At 41.3% G+C, this 18732-nt stretch overlaps 1 protein-coding gene across 15 annotated transcripts in view; it reads right to left on the bottom strand.

Moving 5' to 3' along the window:
- Nucleotides 1-18732, bottom strand: part of svila (supervillin a) — a 268368-nt gene that overhangs the window by 214683 nt on the left and 34953 nt on the right. For 2 of the 15 annotated variants that reach the window (XM_063044309.1, XM_063044320.1), the window contains exon 2: nt 2383-2436. The exons of the other annotated variants lie outside the window; for them this stretch is intronic. The gene's annotated coding sequence lies outside the window, so the exon portion shown is untranslated. The remainder of the gene's footprint in view (nt 1-2382; nt 2437-18732) is intronic. 15 annotated transcript variants of the gene reach the window in all.

The following is an 18732-nucleotide window of genomic DNA, read 5'->3' as shown; positions in this document are numbered from 1 at the left end:
ACCCCTCATGAAGTACTGGCATACCCTTCTCGTGATTACATCATAGTGTTGGGCCCAGGTTAGATCCTCTGGAATGTTGACACCAAGAAACGTGAGGTCGCTTATCTGTCAATGAGGACCGGTGCATCTTCTCTTGATTTTAGTAATACCCAAGAATTTAAAGTTACAGACCCTCTCCACCTCTGATCCTTCGATAATTACTGGCTCATGGACCTCTGGTTTCTGTTTCCTGAAGTCTACAATCAGTTCCTTCGCCTTATTGACATTGAGTGAGAGGCTGTCGTAATGACACCACTCAGGCAAATTTTCAATCTCCCTCCTGTATGCTGATTCATCACCACCTTTGATACAGCCCACGACAGTGGTATCATCAACAAACTTGAAAATGGTGTTGCAGCCGCACTTAGCCCCACAGTGTTGGCTGACTGAGATTGTGGAGGAGATGTGTTTGCCAATCCAAACCGACTGGAGTCTGCAATTGAGGAAATCCAGGATAAAATTTCACATGGGGTAATGAGGTCCAGGTCTTGAAGCTTATTGATTACTTTTGAGGGGATAATGGTAAATGTTGAGCTGTAATCGATGAAGAGCATCCTGATGTATGCATCGTTGCTGTCCAAATATTCTAGGATTATGCAAAGAGCCAATGAGATGGCAACTGCCGCGAACCTGTTGCTTTGGTAGACAAATTGGAGCAGATCCAAGTCGCCACTCAGACAGGAGCTGATATGCTTCAACACCCAGCCTCTCAAAATACTTCATCACTGTGGATGGAAGTGCCACCCAGCGATAGTCATTGAGGCAGGTCACCATGCTCTTCCTGGGCACTGGTACGACTGAAACCTGCTTGAAGCAGGTGGGGACCGCACATTGCTGGCGTGAGAGGTTGAAGATATGTGAAACACACCAGCCAGCTGGTCAGCACAGGTATTCAGAACTTAGTTATCTGGACCGGATGCTTCCCTTGGATTCACTCTATTGAAGGCAGCCCGCATGGCAGCTTCAGATACTGAGACCAAAGGATCATTGGGAGATATTGGGGAGCATGATGGTTCCTCCCTGTTCTGGTGGTCAAAGTGAACATAGAAGGCATTGAGCTCATCTGGAAGTGAAGCCCTGCTGTCCCCCATGTCGCTAGATTTAACTTTGTTGGAGGTTATGGCGTTCAAACCCTGCCAAAGCTATTGACGAACATCCTTGTTGATTCCAGTACAGTCTGGAATCCCCACTTTGTCCATGAGATGGCTTTCTGGAGATCATACCTGCACCTCTTGTAGCATTCTTGATCTCCGGACTCGAATGCCTCTGATCTGGCTCTCAGCAGTTTCTGGATATCATTGTTCATCCAGGGCTTCTGACTGGGATAAACCCTGAACAATTTCATGGGGACATACTCATTTACTGCCATTTTAATAAAGTAATGATTTGCCCTAGCTGAAGTCCACAAATCAGTTCCTTGGTCTTGCTGATCTAGGGGCGAAGTTGTAGTCGTGACATCACTCAACTAGTTAATGCATCTCACTCCTGTAAACCTCCTCATTAGCACATCCTTGAGGTGCACCTGTGTTGATAACCAGTGAGGAGAAGATGTTATTAGCTGGCTTTGATTTCTCCCAATGAGGAAGTCAAGGATTCAGTGGCAGATGGAAGTAAAGAGGCCCAAATATGAAGATTGGTTCAGTAGTACTGAGGGAATGCTGATGTTGAATGTGAAGCTGTAATTGATAAACAGTAGCCTGGCCCATGTCTTACATTTGTCTAGGTGCTCCAAAGCAGAATGGAGAGCCAGTGAGATTTGAACTGCTGCGGAATGTAACAGTAACAGTGGGAGGTGAATTGCAGCCGGTGCAATTCCTTGCTCAGGCAGGAGTTAATTCTAGTCATAACGAACCTCAGCTTTTACAGAGAAAAAGTGCAGATGGTGGGACTTCATTAAAATGGGAATCCTCACAAACCAACAAAACATCTCGACCAAAAAGGAAAACCTGTTTTTCCATTTGTTAGATACCAACATGCTGATTTTTCATCATTTTACATCCACTTCACAACAGGATTTCCAGTTTTTCTTGTGAGTCCAAAGGAAACCTCATATTTGGCATCATATTAAAGAGATAGCTCAAGTTTCCACTTAGCAGGCAGGAAAATGCAATATGTAGTTTGAGGCAAGCCTTATTCTCCTAATATCAAAGAACACTTGGTATTGAGAACACTGGTCATTAGAAAGCAGAACATTTTCGAAAAAATTACAGCATTAATTAGAATGCCAGCAAATGATCTAAACATCTGACCTAAACAGGTAATGCAAAATATTTTTGCAACATTAAAACTTAATAAAGAGGAGGAGGAATTCATTGAACCTTCAGGAGCAGTCATATTACTCACTTAGGTTGTCTTATCGCCATCTGCTGTCTTGGATCTAAACTCTTAACAGCTTGCCTAATAAAAATGAATAAGAATTTATTTTTAGTTGTGACTCTAATGGTAACATTGAATCAGGGACTGCATGCTGAACTCACCTCAGATATACAAATGCAATAATTTAGCTAAGTGCAGTACCGAGAGAATGTTGCACTGTCAGAGCTCCTATCATTTGGAATGTGAAAGATCCAAAATATTTATTTATTGACATGTAGCATGAAATAGGGCCCTCCGGCCCTTTGAGCTGTGCCGCCCAGCAATCCCCAAATTTAAACCTGGCCTAATTATGGGACAATTTACAAACTCCTTACAGGCAGCAATGGGAATTGAACCCTGGTCACAGGTACGGTAAAGTGTTGTGCTAACCACTACACTACCGAATATCATAATGAAAGTTGGGAATTTACATTATCAGTTCTGGGCAAAGCTTATTCCTTTATCCCTTAATCAATAGTACTAGATTACTTGGCTATTATTGCATTAGTCTGAGGGCTTGTTCTACATAATCTTGTATTTTTTTTTGGAAAATGAGTTGAATTCAAAGACACTTATTTACTGTGAATTGCAGGCTGCTCAAAGGTTGTGAAGAGGTGTCATAAGTTCTTAAGGGTTTACACTCACTGATGATTACACAATTCTTTTTGGAGTTCCTCCAGTAAATGAAAGAGGTTGTGCTGACTTGCAATAAGACTATGCCAATATTTAGTTACAATCTCATGTGACAGCCACACAAATACTAGACAATGATTATTGCTAACTGGAGAGTCTCTGACCATCTTCCCTGGACACTTGCAGCAATGCCACTGCCAAGACTCCAGGACTGACCAGAAACATTAGGCAACGACAGTGCCTCTCACTACAAAACAAGCATCCTCTGGTGAGTGACTCTTTACAAAGCCCACTCATCTGTAAGTTAGCTGAGTGACAGAAGCTCTCTTTTCCTGGAAGGCATCTGCAATAACACATCAGCTTCCATGAAAGCTCACTTGATCAACATCTAATCTTTCACCGTAAGCTTTCATTCCCTCCACTTTAAAACATCAGCGATCGGAAGATCAGGGTCCAATTCCTGCCACTGTCTGTAACAAATTTGTACTTTCTCCCCAAGACTGCATGAGTGTCCTCCATATGCTCCAGTGTCCTCCCACGTTCCCAAAAAAGATGTATGGGTTAGAGGTAATAAGTTATGGGCACGTTATGTTTGCACCATAACATAGAACATAACATACAATAGTACAGCACATTACAGGTCCTTCGGCCCACAACGTTCTACCGACCCTCAATCCCTGCCTCCCATATAACCCCCCACCTTAAATTCCTCTATATACCTGTCTAGCAGTCTCTTAAACTTCACTAGTGGATCTGCCTCTCCCACTGACTCACGCAGTGCATTCCACGCACCAACCACTCTCTGAGTAAAAAACCTTCCTCTAATATCCCCATTGAACTTCCCACCTCTTACCTTAAGGCCATGTCCTCTTGTATTCAGCAGTGGTGCCCTGGGGAAGAGGCGCTGGCTATCCACTCTATCTATTCCTCTTATTATCTTGTACACCTCTATCATGTCTCCTCTCATCCTCCTTCTCTCCAAAGAGTAAAGCCCTAGCTCCCTTAATCCTTGATCATAATGCATACTCTCTAAACCAGGCAGCATCCTGGTAAATCTCCTCTGTACCCTTTCCAATGCTTCATGGCAACACATGGCAACACTTGTGGACTGTTCCAAAACATTGTCAAACTGAGTTTGCAGCTGATGCAAATCACTCATGTCACTGTATGTTTCAATACACACATGACAAATAAAGCTAATCTCCTAACCTTACACTTTGGCTGCAGCTTGTGTCATTTTCAAAGTGTACTACAGCAGCTCAATGAGTCTACTGTGACAGCAGACCCCAAACACGTGACCTCAAGGGTGCCAGCAAGTTTCTTTCCAAGTTCCGCAGCTGTGATTCTTCATCATTGTCATTGGTCTTGATACAGCAATGTGAAGCTACCTTTACTTCAATGACTCCAGGCGGCAAGAGTTAATCTATCAATGTTGATTTGGTCAATGATCCCAATACTATTTACATGAACTTAAACTCAAACTTGCGCATCTTAATAGCACCTTTATAAATCTGATTCTTAGCTCATTTTAATCAATCTCTCTTTGCTTTCCTACATATCCTTCACTCCAGCATTCTACAACTGGATTCTTGCAACATCACTGTCAGCTACAGCTGCAACTGATGGTTTTCATTAAAGATCACCTCTCGAAGACATACCTTTCTGCTGTTAAGATTATGAAGGCACGTTATGTAATAAATTGCTGGTCATAATTGAGCTACGTAACTGACAGAATGGCATCCTTTCCCATTGAAGTGGGACAAGCTAAGATTACAGGAAGCCAGTGTGCCATTTGGGAATCCCAAACACTGATTAAAATTGCAATATCTTAAGTGTCTTTTCATGGGACAGCTGAGAAAGTTCACAAACACATTGGACAACTGCTGCCAGGTTATGGTTGCGAACGTCGCCAATAGAAGCCTTGAATGCTTCTGTGACAAGGAAAATGACAACTTTAATAATTGTCAAAAAATGCACACCGTGAATACAGCATATGGTCTTTAACGATGGCATCAAAGAATTCTGGCAAAAAGGTAGATGCGGCTGTAATTGGCAGGGAGAAAGCTGTTAACAAGAAAAATGCAGATACTGCAAAACCTTAAGGCAGCTGTTCCTGGATCTAAAATGTATTGCTGCCTTCCTCATTTAAGCCATGGGATAAGCAGCCACAAGTCCTGTTAAGTGCAAGTAACACAACAACAGTGGAAAATAAATTGGAGATCAACAGTGACTCATTGTGTTGACATCCAATGTTAGCATTTCTATTTCATTTGTAATCAACCTAAAAATCAGGCTTCAAGTAGGGAAGCAAGTTTAAATGGGCCAGAACACTACACAAAGCATGGCAAAAGTATGGGTAAACATCGGTGTCATCTCACAAAGTTTCACTTCAAATGGTTACTTATATAGTTCCTTACTAGCTCTTCTTTCCGTTAGTCCTGTCGAAGGGTCTCAGCCCGAAACAAGCTCCTTACTAGCTCCTCTTTCCGTTAGTCCTGTCGAAGGGTCTCGGCCTGAAACAAGCTCCTTACTAGCTCCTCTTTCAGTTAGTCCTGACGAAGGGTCTCAGCCCGAAACAAGCTCCTTACTAGCTCCTCTTTCAGTTAGTCCTGATGAAGGGTCTCAGCCCAAAACAAGCTCCTTACTAGCTCCTCTTTCCGTTAGTCCTGACGAAGGGTCTTGGCCCAAAACGTCAACTGTACCTCTTCCTAGAGATGCTGCCTGGCCTGCTGCGTTCACCAGCAACTTTGATGTGTGTTGTTTGAGGAGGAACAATTTGTCAGAATCAGACATAACTGGAAGGATTACAGGGCTGGATGAAGTTTCAAGGATAGGTGAGAGATGGAGGATTCTGCAGTGAATTTGCAACCAAATACAAGTCCTAAAATCAAGGTGCTGGTTAACCGGGGTCTAAAGCACGAAAATCAAGGTGCTGGTTAACCGGGGTCTAAAGCACTAAAATCAAGGTGCTGGTTAACCGGGGTCTAAAGCACTAAAATCAAGGTGCTGGTTAACCGGGGTCTAAAGCACTAAAATCAAGGTGCTGGTTAACCGGGGTCTAAAGCACTAAAATCAAGGTGCTGGTTAACCGGGGTCTAAAGCAAATCAACAAGCTCAGTGGGCAAATTACAAAAAAAAAGCAGCAAAATTTAGATGGCCTCCATTTGAACTGTGGAAAAGGAAAAGTCAGTCAGGAGCGTGTTTGAACAGCCAGGCCTAGAGCTAACAAAGGCATGGATAAGTTCAGCAAATAAAGTGATGTACACAAAATGCTGGAGGAACTCAGCAGGTCAGGCAGCATTTGTGGAGATGAATAAACAGTCGATGTTTCAGGCTGGGACCCTACTTTGGGACCAGAAAGAAAGGGGGAAGACACCCAAATAAAAAGGTTGGGGGGAGGGGAAGGTGGATAGCTGGAAGGAGATAGGTGAAGTCAGGTAGATGGTAGAGGTAAAGGGCAAGAGATGAAGGAGTCTGGTAGGAGAGGTCAGTGAAGCATATAAGGAGAACAGGAAGGAGGAGAGGACCAAGGAGGAGGTGACAGGCAGGTGAGAAGAGTTAAGGGTCAGATTGGGGAATGGAAGAGGGGAGGGTGAAGGAGTTTTTTTTAAACCAAGAGAAGTCAATATTCTATCAGGTCGGAGGCCACCCTTACAGAATACAAGGTGTTGCTCCTCCACCCTGAGGGTGGCCTCATTGTTGCACAAGAGGAGGCCATGGACCAACATGTCAGAACAGGACTGGGAATTGGAAGTTTCGCTTTGGGGATGGAGTGGAGTTGCTTGACAAAGCAGTCCCCTAATTTACGGTGGGCCTCAGCAATGTAGAGGAGGCCATATTGGGAGCACTGGACACAATATATGACCCTAGCAGACTTGCAAGGGAAGTGCTACTTCACCTAGGACTGTTTGGGTCCCTGAATAGAGGTGACTGGGCAGATTTAGCACTTTGGCTAAGTGTCGAGAGGGGGATTAGTAGGGAGGGGTAAATGGGCAGGACAATTACAGAGGGAGCGATCCCTGTGGAAAATGGAGAGATGGAGGGGATGTAAAGATATGTTTGGTGGTCGGATCCCTTTGGGGGTGGCGGAAGTTGTGGACAATGTTGTATTGGATGTGGAGGCTCATGGGTTGGTAGGCAAGGACAAGATGAAATACTTCACCGAGAGCGGATGTTCTAGAAACGGAGGCGATGTGGGTGAGGGCAGTATCAAAGGTGGAGGAAGGAAAACCCTGTTCTTTGAAGGAGGATGTCCTGGAAAGGAAAGCTGCGTCCTGGGAACAGATGCAGCAGGGAAACGGGGACCAAGAAAAGGGAATAGCATTTTTAATGGGAGACCGGCTGGGAAGAGGTACAGACAAGATAACTGCTGGAATTGGTAGTTTTATTTTTAAAAACTTGGTTGACAGTTTATCTCCAGAGATGGAGGCAAAATTAATAAAATTGTCCAGCTCAGCACAGGTGCATGAAGCAGCACCAATGCAGCCAATGTAGCAGAGGAAGAGTTGGGGATCATTATTGGGGAAGGGTTGGAATATGGGCTGCCCTACATAGCCAACAAAAAGGCAGGCATAGCTGGTGCCTATGCCAGTGTCCATGGCTACCCCTCAAGTCTAGAGAAAGTGGGAGGAGCCAAAGGAAAAACTGTTGAGGGTGAAGACCAGTTCTGGCAGGTGGAGGAGGGTGATGGTGGAGGGGAACTTGTTGGATCTTTATTGAAAAATAAAGTGATGTGACAGAGCTAGAAATAAACCACCTTAGTGATGGCGTGGACCTGTAATGAGTAGTAAGACGTGACGAAATATGACATGAGGAGTTACTAACAGCTGGTTCACGTCAAACAATTCTGAAGTAAAGTTACTGCTCAAATGGAACAATATTCGTGGCAGGATTCAAAAGATAATGACTCTACTGCAGTTAGTACTGGCAGTTCACATTTCAAATTAAAACTCTTTCAAACAACAAACACATCTTGTAAGCAAACAGAATATTGTATTTTAAGCTATTCAGTACATCTTGATTTCATTCTTAGCCTTGGATGATAAAGCTGCTTTGACAATAGAAATACACATAGCTGGAGTTAAGTAAAAAAGGAAGAATTGCTGAATTTTTAGAGCTACAACAGCCTGGTTATGATATTCAAACACTGATTCCCTTCACTGATGGCCCACTTAGTCATCGCAAGTCTAGCACTCAAATACTGATAAAGACAACTTTCATAGAGTAGTCACTGTCACAGCCACAGAGCTTTGGAGCATAGAAACCGGCCCTGTAGACCCTCTTGAGCTAAGGCTACCTGAGTTAAGGCTATGGGCTTGCATTTGGCCCATACCTTTCCTATCCATTACCTGTCCAAATGTCTTTTACCTCTACCACTTCCTCATTCCTCATACCCACCACTCTCAGTGTGGAACATTTTCCCCTCAGGCCCCTTTTGAGCCTTTTCCCTCTTGTCTTAAAACTGTGACCTCTAGCTTTAGACACCCCTACTCTAGGGAGAAGTCTGAACAACAACCACATCTACACCTCTCATGATTTGACAAACCACTGTATATGCGTGCCTCTTGGATAAATTTCCACTGAAGGTATCAAGTACTCTCTCAATGAATAACATTGTACAGTAATTAAAGAGGTATATTTAGAAGTATTGTATGCAGCCAGCAGAACGTCGCTGTGATTCACCTGCCCCATATTGAGAACCATATGGAGCTGCTCTCTCCCTCTCTCCCCTCACTGCTGCCATTGGGAAGAAGGTGCAGGAGCCTCAGGCCTCACACCATCAGGCTCAGGAACAGTTATTACCCCTCAAACATCAGGCTCTTATACCAGAAGGGATCATTTAACTTGCCCTGTTCCCACAACCTATAGACTCACTTTCATCTCATGTCCTTGATATTTATTGTTTATTTATTTATTATCTCTTTCTTTTTGTATTTGCAGTTTGTTGTCTTTCGCATACTGACTGAATACCCAGATAGCGAGGTCTTTCATTGATTCCATTGTGGTTATTATTCTATTAAGGATTTATTGAGTATGCCTGCAAGAAAATGAATCTCAGGGTTGCAAATGGTAACGTTAATGTACTTTGATTATTTTGAACTTTGTACAGATGGTTCAGACAGGGAGCAATTTGCAGGTTGGTAGGATGTGGCCCTTGGAAGTAATGTGGAGTGGGCGACAAGTTTGGTAGCTACACCAGCAGGGGAAATAAAATGAAAACATTTCATCCTCCTGTCCTGCAGTGCCTGGTCTTCAATTTCCTCCTTCTCCTTGTGACACTTAGTTTTTATAGCAGGTTTGCCACATACCCAATAAAAATTTGGTTCCTAGTAATGGTTGTTTGTTGTGATTGTACCATTTCCTGTCACGAATGCTGCATTAAGAAGGATGCCACAGTAGCATAGTGGTTAGTGTGATGCTATTACAGTCAGGGCATCAGAGCTCAGAGCTCAATTCCGGCACCGTCTGAATGGACATTCTCCCTGTGACCATGCGGGTTGCCTCCGGGTGCTCAGGTTTCCTCCCACAATCCGAAGACGCATCAGTTAGTAGGGTAGTTGGTCATTATAAATTGTGCTGTGATTAGGCTAGTGTAAAATAGGTGGGTTGCTGCACAGCATGGCTCATTGGGCTGGTAGGACCCGTTTCACACCACATTCTAGATAATAAGGAGCTATTCCACAATTATCATCTTTCTTAGGGACAGATTTTTCATTAACTTCATAAACAAAGTCAGTATTTATTCCCCATCCATAACCATCCTTGAACTGAGTGGCTGATAGAACCATTTTACAAGAACGGTCATGTCATGAATATCAAGTCACACAATTTCCAGTCAGAGGAAGGATAGCAGATTTCCTGCAAAAAATCTCGTATTTTCATAGCTGTTATTGCTAACGACTGGCTTTTTTATTTCCATATTTATTTAATTAAATGAATAAAGTAACTGATTTGGGATTTATGCTGGGTGGTTTGGGGGTTAGGGAGGGAATAAAAGATGATATTGTAGTGGATTGCTACTGAGTGATATATTCAGAGACTGGTCATAAGGTTCCTGATTTACATTGGATTAACAAAGTGGTTATTTTCTAAGAGCAAAAGGGTGGGGAGGTAGATTTCAAGCACGGAAGTACAAGTGAGAGCAAGGGAGAAAGAGTTATAAAATTTTGAGTGGGCAATTCAAAAATTACAGAACACAAGTGGGCAGAAGATTGGCAGAAGTTGAATTGAATGCAGAAAAATTCATGAATAATGACTTTCCTCAGTTGAGTTAATGTTGACCATTAACAGTTTTTTTTCCCCAACACTTCATAGCCTGTTGTCTTGCACACAGGAGACCAATAAGCATCAGCATTTGAGTAGCTGGGGAACTGGGAAGCTCAGAACTTGAAGTTAACAAAATTAAAACATTTATTATAACTGTTAATACACACTATCGTGCAGCTTGAAATGCAAATAGATTTTCCATCTTGATTTATCCATGCATAGTAGAACACAAGAACATAAGAATTGGAGCAAGAGTCCGGCCCGTGGATCCTGCTCCGCCATTGCATAAGATCATGGTTGATCACCTACCTGCCTTTTCCAAATTAAATTTAACAAATTAAATTTAGTTTTAATTCGTTATATTTCTGCATCCAACTATTTCCTAAGATTGACTAAGTTATTTATCTCTGCTATAATTCCTGTAAATGGTAATAAATTGTCTCAGCTTAAAGAGGAATTGCCTGACCAAAGTTCAGTTGGCTGCTTTGATTGCTTCATTATAATTATTACATATACATAGACACAGTGAAAAGATTTTGTTTTGCATGACATCCAAACAGATGAGGCCAGACTCAAGTACATTGAGATAGTAAAAAGAAAACAGAATTTAGTGTTATAGTTAGATAGAAAGTGCAGTAAAGAACAAAAGCAAAAACAAGATAGATTGGGAGATCAAGTGAACAAGAAGTCATTCAAAAGTCTAATAATGGTTTGACAGAAGCTGTCAATGAGACTCCTGAGATGTACATCCAGGCTTTTATAGGCTCATTCAGAGAAGGAAGAAGAGAGAATAACTCGTGTGGAAGGGTCCTTGGTCATTTTAGCAGATTTCCAAAGAAATCCAGTATATCCTCATAACTCTTACCAGTCACCACTGAAAGCATTGTAACCAGTACACCACAGCATGGTATGCCAATTGCAGGCTTGTGAACACAGTCCAATCCATCATGTCTTGAGTCTATGCCCCTTTGTCTTGAGCATACAGTTTTATGATTAATATTCTGGGTTTTCCATTTTTATTTTTGCACCTGTGTTATACAACATTAACTTTTTGCCTTTCGGTCATCTTTCCCAGGGTGCAAAGATCACATCTCTCCAGGCTTTTCCTACAACTTTCCAAGGGAAAGGAAACTAAAATCAAGAGGGCCGTAGGTTTAAGGTGGGAGGGGAAACATTTAAAAAAAGACCAAACAGGCAACATCTTCATTGCAGAGGCTGGTGCCTCTATGGAACAAGGTACCAGTGTAAATTGCTGAGGCAGGTACAATAAGAACATTTAGAAGGCATCAGAATCAAAATCAGATCCAAGTTTATTATCACTGGCACGTGTGGTGAAATTTGTTGACTTAGCAGCAGCAGTTCAATGCAATTCATAATATAGAAAAAAAACACAAAATAAAATTATATGAATAATAAATAAGAAAATAAATTTCATTAAATGTATATTGAATAGATTAAAAATTGGGCAAAAAACCAGAAATAATATATTAAAAGTGAGTTAAAGGGTTCAATGTCCAATGTCGATGTCCATTTAGGAATCGGATGGAAAATCAGAAGGAGCTGTTCCTGAATCGCTGAGAGTGCGCCTTCAGGCTTCTGTACCTCCCACCTGATGGTAACAGCGAGAAAAGGGCTTGCTCTGGGTGCTGGAGATCCTTAATAATGAACGCTGCCTTTCTGAGACACTGCTCCATGAAGATGTCCTGGGTGCTTTGGATAAGTATACGGATATGAAAGGTTTAGATGGATAATTGCAGGCAAATGTGACTAGCTTCATGGTTGGCATGGACAAATTGGACCAAAGTGTCCAGTTCTGTGCTGTGTTACTCTATGGTTCTAAGTCAAAGCTTTGAAGCTCGGGCCCATCAATGTGGGTTTCTACATTGCCTCCAGAACACAAATGATCTTCTTGAACCTTGTGACCAGTATCAAGAGACTGACTAACTGTGTGGCTAACCAGAGGACTAGTGCACAGCTACCACTTCCTATTGCTGCAATCTCCTCTTTCATGTTTGCAGTTTAACACTCCACTGGTTTTTCAGCCGCTGCTGTATACTGACGGGATGTATCAATGATCTGATTTTATCAAGAATGCTGGATTACTTTTGACTTTGTCCATTTCAGGAACATTGCAAAATTCACTGTAAAAAGCACAGTGCAAAATTGTATACAACAAGAGAACTCATAAAAACAGAAGTTCATTACTTTTGGAAGTGGGGGGAAAAGGCCTACCCTCTCATAGCTATTTGATAATGGATCATCAGTAGATCAAGGAGATCGATAACTTGCAAAAAGGCTGAGGTTGAGGAAACTCTGATACCTAAAGGTTGGAAGACTGGTGAAGGTTATGAAGATAGGGAAAAAAGATATGCCTTTAGAGGGATTTGAATATCAAGATTATTTTAAACTATGCATTCTAAAAAGCAGGTTTTAATCGAAATGTACAGCATGATACAGGCCCTTTGGCCTGCGATGTTGCACCACACTTTTAACCTACCCTAAAATCAATCTAACTCTTCCTCCCACATTAGTCCTCTATGTTTCTATCATCCATGTGCCTATCTAAGAGTCCCTTAAAAATCTCTAATATATCTGCCTCTATCACTAGCCCCAGGTAGTGTTCAAAGCACTTACTCATGTTCACTCTGCCAATGCCTCATACCCTTTGAAATATGTGATAAACTTGATGAAAGTGATTGAATCACGATTTGCAACGTGGGTACAATAAAGAGGAGAGAAGAAAATAGGTACTAATAAAATGCGGTGATGCTAAACTACTGATCTTAAATTCAAAATACACTGGATTCTGGTTAATTGGGACACATTAGGACCAGTACATTTTGGCACCAACCAAACAGCTGCCCCAATGAGCCGAAGTTTTATGAAAACAATTCAAAAAGGTATAAAAAAGACAAACTACCATTTAACTGAGTAACAAATTATGTATTTAAATGAAATAAAGAACAAATTAGGAAACTACCAATACTACTGGTGGTTGTTCATCATATCTGACGATGACAGGAAACCTGTGCAGGAGACTTTTTGAAGTGGAAAAGCCATTGTAATGGGGCAGTTCCACTCTCTTGACCTTGGAAATCTGGGTCCAGTGGTATGAGAAGACATCACAAGTGGGGTCTTCCCTGGTTGCAGTGGATGACCATGAATACCGCTTCTCTCTACGTAGCGTTGCAGAAATGGCTTCCTGGGCGTTGGATCCCACTGTAGATCTCATCCACCTAGTCTGCTGGAGCAGACTTTGCATGCTAGGAAACGCATGTCCCTATCTCACTGGGGTACGAGACCCAACGGCTACCATCACCTGGCTGTCAAAGCGGTGTAACAGGGTATGGCCGCTGTCTCATGCAAACAGCTACTTGGAGCCACAGGTAAGAGCCGAGTGTCCGGTGGGGACCAAAGATAACAATCAACATCATTGTCGATACCTTCAAGTTCTTCATGTTTCCTAACTTGTTGAAGTAGTGAAATCATTTCATTTTCACTCCTGGCCTTTTCTGGTATCTCCAAGCCTGAATGCCTGAAACCGCAGTTCTAAATTGTCTTTCAGCTTATTTCTCACTAGCTATCAGTGACAAACACAAACACAGGCAACTGCCTATTTAAAAATTGTTCGCTCTAAGCACGGTGTAGTGTCTAACGGCCACACAAGCACACAAGACTGATGCCAGTTCGGAACTGTTCGGCAACCGTCTCCTGTCCCCAATTCAGCGGCTTCGTGTCTCAAATAAACAGAGGGAATTCAGCTATTTTCTGGATTAGTTTTAGTTCTTTAAGAGTTGTGAAAGCAGCTGCATTGATTAACCGATGGCCCATTTAAATGGAATCCACTGTATACATTTACTTCAGAGAGATGGGCATTTTACCACAATGCTTTTCTCTTAGTACGAGTCAGGACCGAATTTTTAAATTCATTTAAACACCAAAGGAAAATAAATTAACTGGACACACACTGTAACAGGCAAGAAGTGCTTGCTGACATCCCACTAGTATTTCTCACTAGTCCACAATTATTTTTCACCTTTGTTTGAACTGGAAATTGTGCTCAGTTCCAGTGCAATTAAGGATAATTATTGAGACAATAAGGCAGCAAGTGATTGCACTATATATGGAACAAAATTAACAACAGAGACTGTCTACAGCAGCTACAAAATAGGCTTTACATATGTTGATCTGACCATGCTAAACAGAATAGTATTCAGAATTGGCCACTGACCGCAAAAACACTCAAACTTCTTTGCAGAGATGAGAAGATCCTGCTACAGATTATGGTTAGGATTCATGGTCAGTATGGAAAAGGGAGTAAATGGTAGATGACTCATTTTGTGGTGGAAGTTACTTAATTAAAGTACCCTTTTTTTTCCCACTGCAGTTCCCAGAGCCAACAAGCAGCACAGCAAAAAGGCTACTCCTTCACAGTTTTACCATTTCAATCCACTGGCAACTTTGATTAGTCCTGAGGAGACAAGGATGTCTCCAGATAAAAACAGGATAGCTGCCAAAACGAAAGCAGTCTTCTTCATTATAAACAGACAGAAATAACACTCATCCATGGCTCTGAAATTGGAAGTGGGAATGTTTGAGACTCGTTCCTTTCACTTTTATTCCAACTTTAACCTTACATAATCCACACACTAACACACACAAAATGCTGGAGGAACTCAGCAGGCTAGGCAGCATCTACGGAAAAAAAAGTACAGTTGACGTTTTAGGCCGAAACGCTTTGGCAGGACTGGAGGAAAAAAAAGCTGAGGAGTAGATTTGAATGGTGGGGGTGGGGAGAGCCATAGGTGAAACTTGGAGGGGGAGGGATGAAGCAAAGAGCTAGGAAGTTGATTGGTAAAAGAGACAGAAGGCCATGGAAGAAAGAAGAAAGGAGACCTGCCGAAGGGTTACAGCCTGAAACGTCGACTCTACTTTTTACTGGTTCTCTAGCTGCTGCTGTATACTGGATGTATCAATGATCTGATTTTATCAAGAATGCTGGATTACTTTTGACTTTGCCCATTTCAGGAACATTGCAAAATTCACTGCGAAAAACACAGTGCAAAATTGTACACAAGGGAACTCATAAAAACAAAAGTTCATTACTTTTGGAAGGAGGGGAAAAAGGCACAGCCTCTCATAGCTATTTGATAATGGATCACCAGTAGATCAAGGAGATCGATAACTTGCAAAAAGGCTGAAGGTGAAGAAACTCTGATACCTAAAGATTGGAAGACTGGTAAAGGTTATGAAGATGGGGAAAAAAGATAAGCCTTTAGAGGGATTTGAATATCAAGATTATTTTAAACTATGCATTCTAAAAAGCAGGTTTTAATTGAACAGTAGAGCATGATGCAGGCCCTTTGGCCTGAAATGTTGCACCACACTTTTAACTGACCCTAAAATCAATCTAACCTTTCCTCCCACATTAGTCCTCCATGTTTCTATCATCCATGTGCCTATCTAAGAGTCCCTGAAAAATCTCTAATATATCTGCCTCTATCACCAGCCCCAGGTAGTGTTCAAAGCACTTACTCATGTTCACTCTGCCAATGCCTCTTACCCTTTGAAATATGTGATACGTCAACTGTACTTTTTTTTTCCCCCATAGATGCTGCCTGGCCTGCCGAGTTCCTCCAGCATTTTGTGTGTGTTGCTTGGATTTCCAGCATCTGCAGACTTTCGCTTGTTTGTGATAATCCACCCACCCATTCTTGAAATTAGATTTGGCCTATCATTTTTGATTAGGAAGTAATTTAAGCAAATCTATATCTACCTTCAATTAATTCCTCATTTGTCTCAGAAGGTTATGAATTCAAGTCCTACTCCAGCCACTGGAGTACAAAATCTAGGCTAATAACTTCAATGGGGTAGCATACTGCCATGGATGTTTCCCTTTGATTGGAACCTTCACGGGAAGTTCAGGTTGTCATTCGGAGAGTCCTTAATGGTTCTTGAAGAGAAGGGGAATTCTACTATAACCATGATCAATATTTTTTGTCAACTAACATCAACACATATACATACAAAAAAAGATTAATTACCATTTCAGTTCATCTGCTCACGTTACACAGTGACTGCAATGCTAATGTTATTGGTATTGAACAGTCTGGGAAGTGAATTGTAGGTGAAGGCAGAATTGAAATTGGGTTACTGGTAACGGACTAAAAGCAACTCAGTGTAGACTACACCTATGGAAAATGTCCCATTAAAAATACTCCAAAAGCTAATTTGGATTGGCGAGAATGGAAATTTTTAAAAATATGGAATACAACCCCATTCACCTTGAAAGAGTTTACCTTCAATTATAACAGAGATTGTGAATGGGCGAAAGCTATAACTTTCCTTCCTGGAGATGAAAACATATTTTAAAGCAGGGATTTATCCATTTAAAAAAAAATTCCCCTTTTTTAGTTTACACTGGTTTGCCACGCTTCCCAAATTTCAAGAAACAGGGCAGATCAAAGGAGGAACAGATTGGTAAGTGAAACCAATAGAAACCTTTCCAAAGCTCCTTGCAAATAAGGAACAATGCTACTTATCCTTCAGCCCTCCAAACTAATTTATTAAACCACAAACCATTTCCTTTTGTTTTTGCACCTTCTTTTATACTTCAGACAGTCATCCAATATCTTTAACTGTGTAAAGCCAAGAAATAGATTCCAAACTCTGATTAAATTGCAACCTGCTTAATGATCCTTATAGATACCATGGTCTGATCAGCTCAAATTATGCAGCTGGATTTGTAGCATAATTCAGTTTTCATCAAAAGGCACAATGAATCAAACTTATGCTAGTAATTCTTTTCATGCAACATTGCATAATGTACAGCTTGACTTTCCCAGCTAGCTTATGAAATAAGGTCAAATACTTTCAAAATGCTTATTCAGTTTACGTGACACTTCCTCTTGTTGTCCAGTTTCACCACAAAGCCTACTCTTTGTAAAGCAACTCTGCATAATTAAAATCAGATTAAAATATGGTAAATTTGTTTATACCAACTAACATATCTTGAAGTGTGTATAGAAATTTTTTTAAAAAATCAAACACAAATCCAAATAAGAACTTCGTCACTGCATATATTAGAGACAAACAGCACAGTACTCAACTGGTTCATGCCAATTAGGAGACCCATCAAAGCTAGTTCTATTTGCCAAACTTTCCTGCCCATGAATTTAACCAAGCATTATTTAAATATTGTTAACGTAACTCCCTCAACTAATTCCTCTGGCAGCTGAGTCCATATACTGACCACTCTCTCGATGAAAGAGTTGCGCAACAAGTTCCTTTTGAACCCCTCCCATCTTGCCATAAACCTATGCCCTCTCGTTCTTTATTTGCCAACTGTGGGGAAAACGATTGGGCACATTGACCTGATGTACGCCCCTTATGATTTTATACACTTCACCAAGATCAACCTTCAGTTTTGTACACACCAATGAATAAAGTCCCATCCTCTCTCCACAATCCATTTCAAGTCCTGGTAACATCCTTACAAGTTTCATCTGCACTAATTCAACTTAATGGCATCTGTCTTATAGCAGGGTGAACAAAACAGAACATGATATTCCAAATGCAGCCTCATACACAACATACCATCCCAACTTCTTTATGCAATTCCATGACTGAAGACCATTAAGACCATAAGATGTACAGGCAGAATGCTCTACTACCAAGTACACAGTATTTATGGCAGTGATACTGTTGTATATTTGACTATGTTTTATATGCACTCTATGTCAACTTTTATGTATTCAGAATACTTTTTCCTTGGAGATACTATAGTGTTAATGCTATTTTATGTGGTTTATGCACTGCATTTTGCACTTTGGTCCTTGAGGAAAGTTGTTGTTTAGCTGTATACATGTGTACAATTGAATGACAATAAACTTGAACTTGAATTGGGCCATTTGGCCCATCAAGTCTGCTCTGCCATTCAATCATGGCTGAAGGCTAGCAACCACCCTGTCTACCTGAAATGCTACGGACGGGGAACCAAATGCCAGAACTCCAACGTCATCTGTTTTACATTTCCACGGCCCCACAGTTCATTGTGTCCACTCATCCAAGACCTGTAATAAATCTGCTGTATTGGTTGCAAATGTCCTGACTATCATCGTGTTAGATTAACCATGAGCTTTGCTCTAAATCATAGAAGCCATTTCTGCTGCTTTTTTAACACAAAGAGCTGGTTACACTCTAATGTGCTTAGACTATGAATCACTTTTAACATCACATCACCAAAATAAAAATTAGTCACAAGCATATTTCAAAATAAATCCACAAGTAACTCACTGTCAGTCAATGGATCAGTTCTTCATTAACTCACCACAAACAGAGCACAGAAACAGGTCCTTCAGAAGCCCAAACTGAGCTAATTCCATTAGCCTGTATTTGGACCACACTAATGAAAGCTGTGTAACACTTTGCATTTCAAAT

The sequence above is a fragment of the Mobula hypostoma genome, chromosome 3 (assembly GCF_963921235.1).
Source record: "Mobula hypostoma chromosome 3, sMobHyp1.1, whole genome shotgun sequence".
Taxonomy (NCBI): Eukaryota; Metazoa; Chordata; class Chondrichthyes; order Myliobatiformes; family Myliobatidae; genus Mobula; species Mobula hypostoma.
The sequence above is the reverse complement of the archived record's forward strand: the minus strand, read 5'-3'. Positions and strand labels throughout refer to the sequence as shown.